This window comes from Globicephala melas, chromosome 1 (genome assembly GCF_963455315.2).
Source record: "Globicephala melas chromosome 1, mGloMel1.2, whole genome shotgun sequence".
NCBI lineage: Eukaryota > Metazoa > Chordata > Mammalia > Artiodactyla > Delphinidae > Globicephala > Globicephala melas.
In genome coordinates this window covers 33,394,413-33,407,629 of record NC_083314.1, presented here as the reverse complement: position 1 = coordinate 33,407,629, position 13,217 = coordinate 33,394,413, and the positions used below count along the sequence as shown (strand labels likewise).

General features: G+C 52.4%; 1 protein-coding gene across 4 annotated transcripts in view; it reads left to right on the top strand.

Moving 5' to 3' along the window:
- The window catches only part of LRRN2 (leucine rich repeat neuronal 2), a 63,123-nt gene that overhangs the window by 45,398 nt on the left and 4,508 nt on the right, over positions 1-13,217 (top strand). Inside the window, exon 2 of one of the 4 annotated variants that reach the window (XM_030872751.2) lies at positions 4,957-5,054. The exons of 1 other annotated variant lie outside the window; for it this stretch is intronic. The gene's annotated coding sequence lies outside the window, so the exon portion shown is untranslated. Of the gene's footprint in view, positions 1-4,956; positions 5,055-11,564; positions 11,765-12,963; positions 12,985-13,217 lie in introns of those variants that run through there. 2 more of the 4 variants (XM_030872753.2, XM_060293168.1) reach the window with 2 other exon arrangements.

Genomic DNA, 13,217 nt, shown 5'->3' with positions numbered 1-13,217 from the left:
AAATATACAGCAAAGTTGAAGGAATTTTACCGTGAGCAGTAATATACCCACTACCTAGATTCTACCATTAACCTTTTACGAGACTTGCTTTATCACATCGCTTTCCATCTATCCATCAATCCATCTTATTTTTGGTGCATTTTAAAGTAAATTGCAGACATGAGTACACTTTTCCCTAAATACTTTAACAACTATGGAGTTCAACTTTATTTTACAGTTTTGTTTTTCTTTTGATGTAAAATTTACATACAAAGAAATCCTGGGGAGTTTTAATTCCATGCCTGCATTGTACCCCCAGAGATTGATTTTAACTGGTCTGGAGTGGGATGTAGGCATCAGTATATTTTAAAAGATCCCCATATGAATCTGTGGTGCAGCCAGAGTTGGAAAACAGAGATGACAGGAGACAAAGGATTGTAATTTTTTTCTCCTAAGGAGAATGTGGAGCTCTGGTTGACCTGTCCCCTGCCTATCCTTCCAACCCCACTCCCCTTTCCCCCTGGTGCTCTCCGTGTGTACATCACATGTCCATGTTTATGCTTCTGTTAGGATGGAACTCTGTGTACATGTGAATCCACTCATTCTCACGTTAGCCTTATAAGGTCTCATATGTCCCAATGGCAAAATCCATATCTGTTTCAGATATTGAATGAGTCACAGAGATGAAACCAAACAAGTTCTCTTATGATGATCAGGGTGCTACGATGACCAGGATTGTGGCAGCAGTGGATGGAGGGATAATGATGCTAGTGGAGGGTGTTCAGAGTGATGTGTGGTGATGACAGTGAGCGAGGGGCCCCTAGTGATCACAGCTGAGGACAACGATGACAGTGGGGCGGTGATATTGGTAGAGATGGTGTGCTGTAGGTGGGGCGACCACCGTGCTGGTGAATCTCAGGTGACAGCATCGTGGTGGTTACCATGTTGACGTTTCCCTTCCTGTGAGGGCATCGTGCAAACAGACGCTCATTCGCCACACTGATACGCATCTGGGAAGAATGTTGGTTGTCATGTGGCAGGAAGCTAGCTTGGTCCCCACATTTGAGAACCCCACTGCTGCAAGGTGCAGCTCCTTCCAAAATTTTGAGAGGCCACCTGAGAACCTTATCCGCCCTGGAGCCCTGGAAGAGGCCCCGACAGAGAGGCAGCAGCCCCACATTTAGCCACCCTGTTCCGTTGCACTTTAACGAGACAGCTCCAGCGTTAAGTATGAGGGGATCATTAGGAACATTTATTTAAGATGAACAGCTCTGAGCCAGGCGGACTTGGGATGCCAGCCATCCCGTGATCGATAGAGATTTTATTTGCTGCCTGCGTGGTTTCCTGTTCCTTTCATGCCCGGTAAGCTTGAGGGAGGAGAGAGGAGAGCGCTCTGGTTCCTCTCTTAACCCAGGCAGTAGAGGGCAAAGGGATGCAAAACCCCAGCACTCCTATCTCTCACCACAGTACTTAGCTGGCACCCCTCTGCATTGCCCTGGGCTACGGGGATGAGAATGAGGTTGGGATGCTAAGATATGCTACTTTAAGTATATATATCAAATATATATTAATATGTATATATGAATAAGCCCAGGAATTGATGCTGGAAAATACCTTAATAATGTTGTCCAACCCTTTCATTTTACAGATGAGAAAGCGAGGGCCAAGTGGACAACAAATAAAATCTCTGTTGAGAACGACAATAAAAATACTCTTCGTGTATATAATATCTCTAATGAGGCAAAGACACCTCACACCTGTGATCTGATTGGATCACGCCCTGGGAGCTGGCAAGGAACTTCCTGCCCATCTGACAGCTCCTGAGTCGTTCCCAGATTGTTTCCACTAGCAGTGAGCCTAGGTGGTATTTGTGTAGCACTCACAGCTCACAGCATATTTCACACTCATGTTTTCATTAGATCTGAACCAGATCTCTGGACAGAAAAGATGGAAGGAACTAGTCTTATCCCCATTTTTCAGAGGCGAAAACTGAGGTTCATGGAGGTTAAGCATTTTGCCAACCTTGCACAGTTAGTAAGTGGTAGAGTGGGAACCAGAATCCAGGATCCCAGCATGAGTTTACTGGAGCTGCCGTATCAAAGTACTACAAACTGGACTGGATGGCTTAAATAACAGAAACTTAATTGTCTCAGGTTCCGGCGTCTAGAAGTCTGAAATCAGTGTGTCAGAAGGGCAGCAGGACCAGGCCGTGGTGTTTCTGAAACCCATAGGGGAGACTCCTTCTTTGCCTCTCCCAGGCTCTGGTCCTGGCTTCCCTGGCTCGCAGCTGCAGCACTTCAATCACGATCTCCATCACCACACTGAATTGTTCCTGTGTCTCTGTGTCTGTGTCCAAATTTCCCTCTTCTTATAAGAACACCAGTCATTGGATTAGGGCCCACCCTAACCCAGTATAACCTCATCTTTACTTGATTACATCTGCAAAGACCCTGTTTCCAAATTAAGGTCACGTTCACAGGTTCTGGGAGTGGGACTTCACTGTATCTTTTGAGGGGGGGGGCACAATTCAATCCGTAACTATCCCTGACCTAAGCCAGTGGCCTTCCACAATGCAGTTTGCGTCCTGTGCTCCATCCCATTCATCGTCTTCTGCTACCAAGGACGAGGTACTGCCCTCTCCTGCAATGCAGAAAGTGGGGCTGGCTGGGAGCACTTTTCATCTTCTGCTCTTGCCAAATGATTACAAGCTACTAAGGTGGACTCATGAAATATGGGCAGGCTTTTTGTCCTTTTTATTCCCAGGCAGTAAAAATCATTAAGGCTTGCTCTTAATTAGTTTCTTTTCGAAGCTTCTAAATATTGATTTAACCTACACTCCTTTGTACTTGCTGCAGTCACTGAATTATGCCTGTTATTGATCGTGAGATGGAAGTGCTTCTATCCACCGGGCCCCGGGCCCTGGAAGGCACTGGTCCCCCAGCGGGTGTGTGGGGCTCAGAAGGCATTGATGGGCTTGGAGGAAAGAAGCCCCTGCCGGATTGGAAAGGGCCTTCCCTTAAAGAAGGGCTGTTCAGCTTAGGCCTGGGGCCAGTTTCTTTCTCTTGGGCTGGCCCAGGCTCAAGGGAATTTGAATAAGAAGTCAGCTGGAAATCTCCCATTCCATTCTGGGCCTGAAGAGAGCTGGGCAGTGGGAGCCGGAGGAGGGTGATGTGGGGTCGGAGCATAGAGCACGGGCTTTGGCAGCCAGCCAGACCTTGTCTGCTTCCCGGCTCTACCAGCTGGGTGTTCTTGTGCAAGGTACCTACCTATCCTCCACATCTGTGAAATGGGGCTAGTAATCCCCACATCTTACTGTGGTTTTGAGCATTGAGGGCAACCACTCATTTCAGAGCCCAGCCCAAAGCCTGGCTCATAGGCAGTCCTTGGTCAATGGCTACCATTATTAGCATTGCCGTCCCACTGAGAAAGTAAGTCTGGACTTGGAAGCATACTGTCTTTTAGCCCTGGCTCCGTTACTCGTTTGCTGTATGATCTTGGGCAGGTCACTTAATATCTTTTCCATTAAAATGGGGATAATGGCATCTATGACCTTGCAAGGCTATTGTGACTATCACTCAGGATCGTGGAGATGGAAGAATTTAGATCGCAAGGTGGTGCAGCCAGTCATAATAGATAGTATTGATGGCTATAGTAGTCGCTGCCTTAGATGCCCTCTGGGCTGCCCTCTGCCTCCAGTATCATGTCCAGACTGTTCTGGCTCCAGCCTCTCCACCTCACCTACACTCTTGGAAACGAAGGGGGACCACTCAGTTCTTAGAGTTCACTTCATCATTTTTATCCCAGCACCTTTGCTCCTGGTGTCCCCAGTATGTATAGAATGGTCTTCTACCATCTGTGCATCTGCTGACCTAGGCAACACTTCCCTGGGAGGTTTTGTTAAAAACAACCTTATTGAAGTACATTGCATACCAACAAATCTACCCATTTTTAGTGTATAATTCAATGACTTCTAGAAATTTCCTCACAGAATTGTGTTCTCTCCTCCAGACTATGCCCCTGTTGCTCTTGGTAAGTGCTTCTGTGACACCTCTTATCATACTTTAATAGAGTGTTTTGTTTTGTTTTTAAATTTGTGACTCCCGCCTGCCCTCCCCATGACCTTGTATCCCTATCCCCTCACAGCGCCAGCATACAGTCAGGGCTCTATTAATGCTCATTGGGTAGAGAGCTTCCTTGTGGCTGGGACAGAGAAGGTGAGAGGGGTCTGGAAAACTCAACTCTTATCTATCAGGATAATGATAAGGAGTTCATCATACACATAGGTTTTGTGTATTTTTAATAGCTTTTTATTTATTTATTTTTGGCTACATTGGGTCTTTGTTGCTGCATGCAGGCTTTCTCTAGTTGCGGTGGTCGGGCTTCTCATTGCAGTGGCTTCCCTTGTTGCAGAGCACGAGCTCTAGGCTCATGGGCTCAGTAGTTGTGGCACACGGGCTTCAGTAGTTGTGGCTCCCGGGCTCTAGTGCGCAGGCTCAGTAGTTGTGGCATGCAGGCTCAGTAGTTGTGGCTCGTGGGCTCTAGAGTGCAGGCTCAGTAGTTGTGGCACACGGGCTTTGTTGCTCTGCGGCATGTGGGATCTTCCCAGACCGGGGCTCGAACCCGTGTCCCCTGCATTGGCAGGCGGATTCTTTTTTTTTTTTTTTTTTTTTGCGGTACGTGGGCCTCTCACTGTTGTGGCCTCCCCCGTTGCGGACCACAGGCTCCAGACGCGCAGGCTCAGCAGCCATGGCTCAGGGGCCCAGCCGCTCCGCGGCATGTGGGATCTTCCCAGACCGGGGCACGAACCCGTATGTCCCGCATCGGCAGGCGGACTCTCAACCACTGCGCCACCAGGGAAGCCCCGGCAGGCGGATTCTTAATCACTGCGCCACCTGGGAAGTCCCCACGTAGTCCACCTGGGAAGTCCCCACGTAGTTTTAATTGAGCGTTCCTAGCCGGCACTGTTCTCGTTTACAGAATTCTAATCTCATCTGGAGGGTCCTTGGAGGTAATCTAGCCCAGTGATTCTCCATGCGCATACATCAGATTCACCTGGATGGTTTCCTCAAACACAGGTAACTAGGCCCCACCCTCTGAGTTTCTGATTCTGGAGGTCTGGGGTGGGCTTGAGAATCTGCATGTCTAACAAGATTCCAAGTGAGCTGATACTGCTGGTCCAGGGACCTCAACTTTAGAACCACTGCTCTAGCCCCACCTCCTCATTTCACAGATGGGGAGCCCAAGGGCTAGAGAAGTAAGAGGACACACTCCAAGGTCTGTCTCAGGCCGGAACTAGAACCCAGCCCTGTCCTGTCCCATGTCCTCCACCACCAGTTCTCATGCCCTGACCTATCCTTCCCACCCTGACTTCAGAGAAGCTGGATAGGGGCACAGAAGGTCGGACAGGGCTTCTGACAAATGCTCTCCACAGGCCTGACCCCGAGCTGGGGAGGGGTGATGGGGGGGCTGCTGCAGGAGAGGCCAGCGGGACTGAGGAGGGGAGCAGGGGAAGAGGAGGGCCACGGGAGGGGAGCGCGTGAAGGCGTGGGCAGCGCAGGCCTGGAGGAGGCGATGAGGACTGACGGGCCATTCTTACTGCGGTTGCGGATGGAAAAAAACCCACTGCGGGGCCTCAGCTGTAGCCATTTATCTCTCAGGCCTGCCCGAGACAGCTGACAGAAGGAGAAGGCAGTGAGCCACACCGAGACCAAGGCTCCTTCCGCCTCGTGATTTATCCCGGGGCTTCATCTGGCAAACCTGCTGATGAAACGAGTCTCCTTTTCTCTCCGCCTCATCAATTTTCATTCTAATTTCATTTTCTTTTTCCGTTAGAAGAGCTTTGGCCTTTCTCCTCGTTTAACTGGTCTGTTCCCCATTTGCTCTGCCTCTTTCTCCTCAGCCACCCGGGCCCCAAACCCTCTCCCCAGGCATTCCTCCCACTCTCGCCATGCCTTGGTGCTCCTCTCACTATTAGTTCTGGGCTGATGAGTCACAGAGTTGCCCTCGAGGGGCTCACAATCTGAGAGAGGAGTTGAGCATCACAGTGGATATGGGTTCTTCAAGGATGGGAGAAGGAGAAAGGGATTGATTAATGGAGCGTGGGCGGTGGTCAGGGAAGACTTCAGAGGGGGACGGTGTGAACTGAGACTTCAGAGATGGGAATACACAAGCGGTGACACGGACTTGTGGGCGAGGCCCCTGCATGTGCAAAGGCACGGGGGCAGGAAAGAGCATTGCTTGCATCTATCTGAAGCCTTCCCTCTCCTTCCGCTGCACCTAACTCCCAGGGATCCACTGTGTCTGAAGGGCTGCAGGAGGGCAGCCTTTCAAGAATGCTGCAGGGTCTGCCCAGCACCCCCGGCTAATTCTAGGAAGGGCAGGGAAAATTATAGGGAGGGAGGTGGGAGAGGCTCGAGGTCAGTAGCTGGGCTTGGCTGCCCCCCTGGCTTGCGCCTGCGGCCAGTGTGGAATGTCCGCAGGCTGCGGTCAAGCTGGGACATTTAGCGCTCTGCTAGGAGGGGCCCTCTCGACCCTTCCAAGGAGCACCTGGGCAAACAGAGGAGCTGCTCACCTAAGGCAGGAAGAGTGAGCTGTTGGGTGAGAGTGTGTCAGACATTGGTGATCTGTAAATGAACTGAGTTCTAGAGCCTTCTCGAGTCCTAAAGACTAGAACTGGACCCTGGTTGGAGGCCCCGGGGAGTGCTTAAAGTTGACCCAGGAGAGGGCAGCTCCGTCAGGAAGGAGTGTCAGACTGAGATGGAAGGGTTCTTAGGAGAGGCTGCCTGCGTTACAGGCCACATGACCATGGACAGGCCGTCTGGTGCGGGCCTGGTACACAGGTGGCCTGGAAGCCAGGGACTGTGCCTCAGACCAACCGAGGTAGATGAAAAGGGAAGAGCGCTCCGGTGAGCGCCAGGCACTTAGCAGGCATCATCCTTGCAGATTTCCCCCCATGAGGTAGGCTCTCTCCCTGCATTAGAGAGGAGGAATCTGAGTAAGGATGCTCGAGGTCATACAGCCAGCACCAGGATTCGACTCCAAAGCCCTCCTTTGAACCGCTAACCTAAGATCTCAGAGTGTCCGCAGGATTTCCAGAGGGGGCGCCTGAGGGAGTCCAGAGGGGGAGGTTCGTCTTAGGGTGGAATCCAGAGGCAGAAAGTTAAGTCAGAAGTGCCTTCCCAATCAAGGGAAGGGCTACAGTGGCCATGCAGTGGCCAGAGCCAGGGCAGGGGAGCCCGGGCGTGTGCCTGTAGGAGGTGCGCTCTGGACCTCCTTCACGAGGCCAGACTCAGGTCCACCTGCTCTTCAGGAGCTCTGAAGCAACCAGCCCCCTTCTGTTCTCGGGCCCTGCCCTAGCTTGCCTTTCTCTCTCTCCTTCCGCAGGTATCTTCTGAGCTCCTACCATGCGCCAGACTGTTGGAGGAACTGGCCACTTGGAGCACAGTTCTTCCCCTGAGGGCCTCACAGTGTGGAGGGAGAGACAGACAGACAAGTAAACAGCCAGTGTATGATGGAGGGACGCTGAGGCCCCAGAGGAGCCCAGGAGAGGCATGGAGGGGTCAGAGAAGGTTTCCTGAGGATGGGCAGATAAGTCAGCAGAAGGCTGGCGACGCGCGGCGGTGGAGCTCAGCCTGGCGCTGCTCTCCAGGCCCCTGCAAAGCTGGCTCCACTCCCCTGAAGCCTCTTTGGTGCAGTGCAACCAGACAAAAAATGACTGTGAGCTACCTACTGGCGCCTTCCACTCCTACTTAAGAAATAACGAGGCAGGCTCCCTTCCAGGCAGCAGAATTGCAACGCCCTCTGTCCAGGGCCAGTCCAGAGGCCTGGGAATGTAGATATTTCTTCCTGGGAACAAGTCCCTTCCCTCCCGGGCCGGGAAAGGGTTTTTACTGGAACTGACTCTTCTCATTGCAGAGGGGAGGGGAGGGCAAGGGTAGACAAGAGAAACCTCATCCTTTCACCAGGAGATGCCCTCTCATTTTCCTCCCTTCTCTCCTCCGGTCTCCCCAGTATCCTCCACTCTTGGAATTCAGCTTCTGGCACCAGAATCATGGAACTAGAAAGGGCTGGTGTGTGAGACACAGCTGGGTTCACACTCAGGCTCTTGCACATTCTAGCTGTGGGACCTGGGTCTGATCCCTTGTCTGCACTGAGCGTGAGGCTTCTCTTCTAAAAAGTACCTACTTACAGGGTTGTTGGGAGGATAGGATGAGGTATCTCTAAAGTGGCCAGCAAATAGAAATCCTGCACACAGAAGGCACTCGGGGGCGTCGTATCCTTCCTCTGACACTTTGATTTATGTCATCCTTCCAGTGGCCTCAACTAGAGTTGAAGGGACTCACCTCACTCAGAGAGGCTCTGCAGACTCATCATTTTCAAGCTTTTATAGCTGCGACTCAAGGGCAAAAATGCATGATTTTGCATCACATCCATCTGTACACAGGTGTGTGTGTGTGTGTATGTGTGTGTAAAACAGAGGGGAAAAATTTCTCAAAACAACTCTTAGTCTAGCTACATACAATGCACTCTATTTTCTATTTCATTTTTTTAATGTACATTTTTATCCACTTTAAACTGTTTTCATGACCCACTAATGGGTTGCGATTCATAATTCATGGCTGTAGAACACCTCCCACCCTTACCAGGAAATTCTGCACTGCACTAGGCTCTGAGAAGACAAAAATAAATAACAAACCATCCTTTCCTCCAGGAGCTGACAGCCTGGTTGAGAACACAGGCTCTCAGAATGACGATAAGGAAGGTGCTGTTACCGTGGAGGTCTGTTCAGAGTCTCCGGGACTGCGGTGGGTGTAACCACCCTTCTAGGAGGGCCTCTGGGAACCTGTCACAGAGGAGGTGGCATTTGGGATGGGTTTTTACGGCTGAAGAGGAGTTTGATAGTTGAAGTTAGGGAGAGGTTTTGCTGGTTGAGTGAGAGGCCCGCGGAGGAGAAGGAAATAGCAAGTCTAGTCTAGGAGGAGCATGAGGTGCCTGGGAATGAGAGGGTCACTCAAAAGTGAGGAGGCTGCTGTGAGAGTCAAGACAAGAAATGAAAAGGGAACGTTAGCATGAGCACTGTGGTGGGTGTGTGTGAGGTGGGAGGGACGTGTCACCATGGTGGAGATTTCCAGTCTTGGAGACTGGTGGATGGCAGTGCCTCCTGAGCAGGTTTGGTGGGAGATGTTGGGCTTGGGACAAGTTGAGTGCAAGGAGCCTCTGAAATGGGCGAGTGGAGAGGTCTGGGGCAGTTACAAGTGAGTCTGGGTCTCTCCTTCCTGGTCACTCCCCAATTTGTCCTCTGCCTGGTGCCCCAGATTCTGTAATCAAAATACCTAGGGGTCTGGCAACAAAAAGGGCCCAGCAATGCTGCCCCAGGAGGTGGCCAAGACCCAGCAGGGCTTTGGGGAAGGGCTGCCAGGAGGTTATCCTGCCATCTTCTTGTCTCAAGGCAGCATGACACTCACAGGCCCAAGTCATAGGATTCCAACCGGAGAGGGGACCCTAGGGCATAGAGCAATTTCTAGATACGGGAGTTGTAAAACAAGAAAGAGGAATCAGTCTCCCTTCCTGGAGATGGCTGATTAAGTGTGAGACCCTGAGAAGCTATAGCCACTATGAAGCAGGAGGATGAATTAAGTGAATTTCAGGTCTGAGGTTCTGGCGTTCCCTAAAGCCAGAGTCAGCTGTTTCCAAAGACCCTGGTTCCAAGTTGCGATGGAGAAGGAAGGGGAATTCTGGGCTTAAAAGATGAAACTGATGGATGATGATAGAAGTCAGGACAATGGTTAACTCCAGGTGGGGGCTGGACATTGACTGGGAAGGGCCGCACAGGAACCTCGGGAGGGCTGGAAATGCTTATATCTTGCTGTGGGTGGTGGTTGTACTGGTATCTACTAAGGTAGAAGTTCATCAAGCTGTGCACTTGGGATTCGCGCCATTTATGTACTCTCCTGGACATACGTTACACCATAATAGAAAGAAGAAGTTTAGGACGAAAGGTGAGAGACGAGAAGTAGGGGCTAAGGTGGGAGGAGAGGCAATGGTGAAGGGGGCAACGAAGGCAACTAAGAGGCACGTCATAGGCCTTGCATCCTGGCTCCTCACAGCAGTTTGTGAGAGGGTCTCATCTTCACTTCCCAGCTCGGGTCGTCTAACTTTGTCCAAGGTCACCCACAGTGAGCGGCAGAGCCAGACTCAAACTCTGATCACAGAGCCCAGGCTCCTTCCACTCCACCACTCCTGCTTTGCATAAGTTATTTATGGAATTCAGACTCTGGAAGACTAGATAAATGCCGAGGTCTCCTCCAGCTCTGAGGTCCTGGCTGTCTGTGATTAAATGAGAGGTGGGAGTGAGGGGCCATGCTCACCTCTCGGGAGGAGCGGAGGCCAGGTGTACAGATGGAGGGATGGCCTCCCCCACCTCTGCATCCCCCAACCCAGCGCTTATCTGCTGGTGAGGAGGCCGGAGTTTATCAGTGCTACACTCAATTATGCTGCCCTTCTGTCTCCGCAGCTCAGGGAGACCTGGCACTGAAGCAGCAGCGAAGGCCAGGCAATTGATCACTGCCACTGGCTGTTCCTCCCTCCGGAGGGCTCCCAGCTCAGGGGGGCGCTGGGCAGAGGCTGTGGGGAGGGGAGAGGAGTTGGGGGAGGAGAGGCTTGGCATCCAGCAGCCCCCTGGAGGAGCAATGCTGTCAGTGCTGGCAGGAGCCCGGGACTGTACTGGGGGCAGGGCCAGAGATGGAGGAAAGGGAGAAGAGCAGCTCTGGCTGCTGACGTCAGCTTCTCCAAAATTCTTCATTTAGGGCTTTGCCAAGGGTTGGAGTTTAATGGGGAGTGTACGGGATCAATTCCATACTTTCTGCTAAATCCAGAGCCGCTGCCGGGAGGAGGTGGGTCCGTTGGGGCTTGCAGAGCCAGCCCTTCCAAGAGAAACTTTGCTCCTGGAGCGGGCAACCCTGCTTCCCCTGTCACTGACGGTCATGTCTCCAGCTGTCCCTGAACAAAGAGGAGCACCCAGCCCCCAATCCGAAGGCAGGCTGAGGTCTCTGCGCAGCCTGCTGGCTCTGTCTGTCCCTGTGCTTCCAGGCCCAGCCACACACTCAGAGGAACAGGGTCTTCCCCATGTGTCCCCCAAGGAAGTCACTCTAGCCAGAAATGAAGGAATGGTGTCTGAGGGGCCCCCTCAGGGAGCGTTGGGGAGGAGCAGGGGACCCATTCGTCTCTGAAAGGACTGGCACCTGAAGCAGGCATTCTGGGCCACCAGCCCTGCGCTCTGCTCCTGTTAAGGCGGGCGTTGAGCTGCCAGGCAGTGAACCTTGGCTGGGCTGGTGGGGCAGGTTACAGAGTCAAAGACCTGGGTTTGAATTCTGACCCCACCACGTCAGAAGCTGTGCAAGCTCTGATGTGTCAATTAACCTCTCCTTGCTTCAGTTGCTTCCCCTGTAAAATGAGACTAAACAATCCCTCTCTGTCTGCACACAGGGTTGATGGGAGAGTTACACACTTCACAATTTGTATCCACTCACCAGTACCCTCTGCATGCTCAATCCTACACTTGGCTCACCGGGAACACAAAAAGCATGCAAGACATAGCCCCTACGGCAAAGAGCTTGAAATCCAGTTGGGGAAAACGCAGGCGTGATAGTCTGAACTCCTGCTCACCCCGGGAGATTATAGATAAAAGACAATTAGCTTTCTCTGCAGCTCCGGCTCCCAGCAGAAATTGCTAATCAAGCCTGCATGAGTGGGCCATGTGCAAGACAGCCTTAAGTGGTGATGGCAGGTGAGTGGGCAGCTCTGAGTTCTATCTTGGAAGGGGCTGTGTGCTCAGCAGTGACGGGGAGGACTTGTCTGGGCCTTTGCCAAGCCTTGGGACCAGAGGTGTGTACGAACATGAGTCATCCAGCCGCTGCCCGTCTCTGGGCCACCCGCCCCCCAGCCCAGCCACAGGGGCGAGGAGGAGGGTGAGCCTGGAGTGGAGGGAAAGGCGAATCTCTGGACGTTTTTAATGAACTTTTAAATGGCTTCTCTATCCCATCCATACAGTTGAGCATCGGTAGGACAAAGGTGCCAGGACAGAGATGTTGGAGGAGGAACCTGGGTCTCGGGCAAGGTCTGAAGGCCCTCTCCACCCACTGCAGCCTCCTCTCCCCTTAACGAACTGTCTTGGGCTCTCCTAATCATTTTACATTTTTGGTCCTGCCAGAGTGGCACTCTTAAAGGCGTGACGTTTTATCTAGTCCCGCTCACAGCTCCCCATCCCACCTGGGGGCGACCCTGGGCCCACAGTGGGCAAGCTTAATAGGGGCTTGTTGAGTCCTGGGATCCAACTTCTATCCCCCACTAAGAAGTCCTATAGCTGGGGAGCTTCCCAACCCTGGGAGATGAAAGAGAACTAAGCCTTGCTGGGCTCTCTGTGTGCACCACACCCAGTCCCTTTAATCCTAATGACAAGTTCATTTTACACATAAAGAACAGATGCTCAGACCAGTGAACCTTTCCCAGGGTGCTCTGGTAGGAAGTGGTAAGTAACAGTGAGATCTCTTTGCTGGTGGGTTCTACTTTCTTGGGTGAGGCCTGGGCAGGAGGCAGGAGCCTCTGGTGTGTACGTGTGGCAGGACCACAGCCCTAGTTCCGTGACAGGGTCATCCCAGGACTCAGCCTGTCCCTGCTGCCTCTCCACTCACATAGCGCACGGCAGAATCCCCCCCACTCTTCCTGACCACCGCTCACCGGCCCGGGTGGCTGAGTACTCCAGGCTCCCCTCTGCACGTGGATGCGGGTGTGCACGTGTGTTTGCCCTGAGTTTTATGTGTCAGTGTACACAACACCCCCACTCAAAACCTCTGTGCATTTTAAGTCATGTTGTTTTTCCCACCTTCAGAAATAGCTGCAGAGGAAGGTGGGAAGTAGTCGAATGTAAAGAGGCGTGCCGCTCCCTTGCTCGAGGGAAGCCTCCAACTGCTCCCCTCCCCGGCCCCAGCATCCTGCAAGTGGGATGAGGTGGGCAAAGAGCCCCGCTGGCCAGCTGAGAGGCACTTGCCTGGAGGGTGGTGGAAGACAGCTCCCAGCTTCCTGCAGCTCCCTGATAAGGAGTCATCTCCTCAGGGGACAAGAATGGGCACCCAGCCTGCTGCTTCGGCAGCCAGTACAGCTCAGGGTATCCAGGGTAGGTTCGGGCCAGATCTGGGGGCAGAGAAGTACAGTGTAAATGGCACAACCTCTGAATTCGTGTC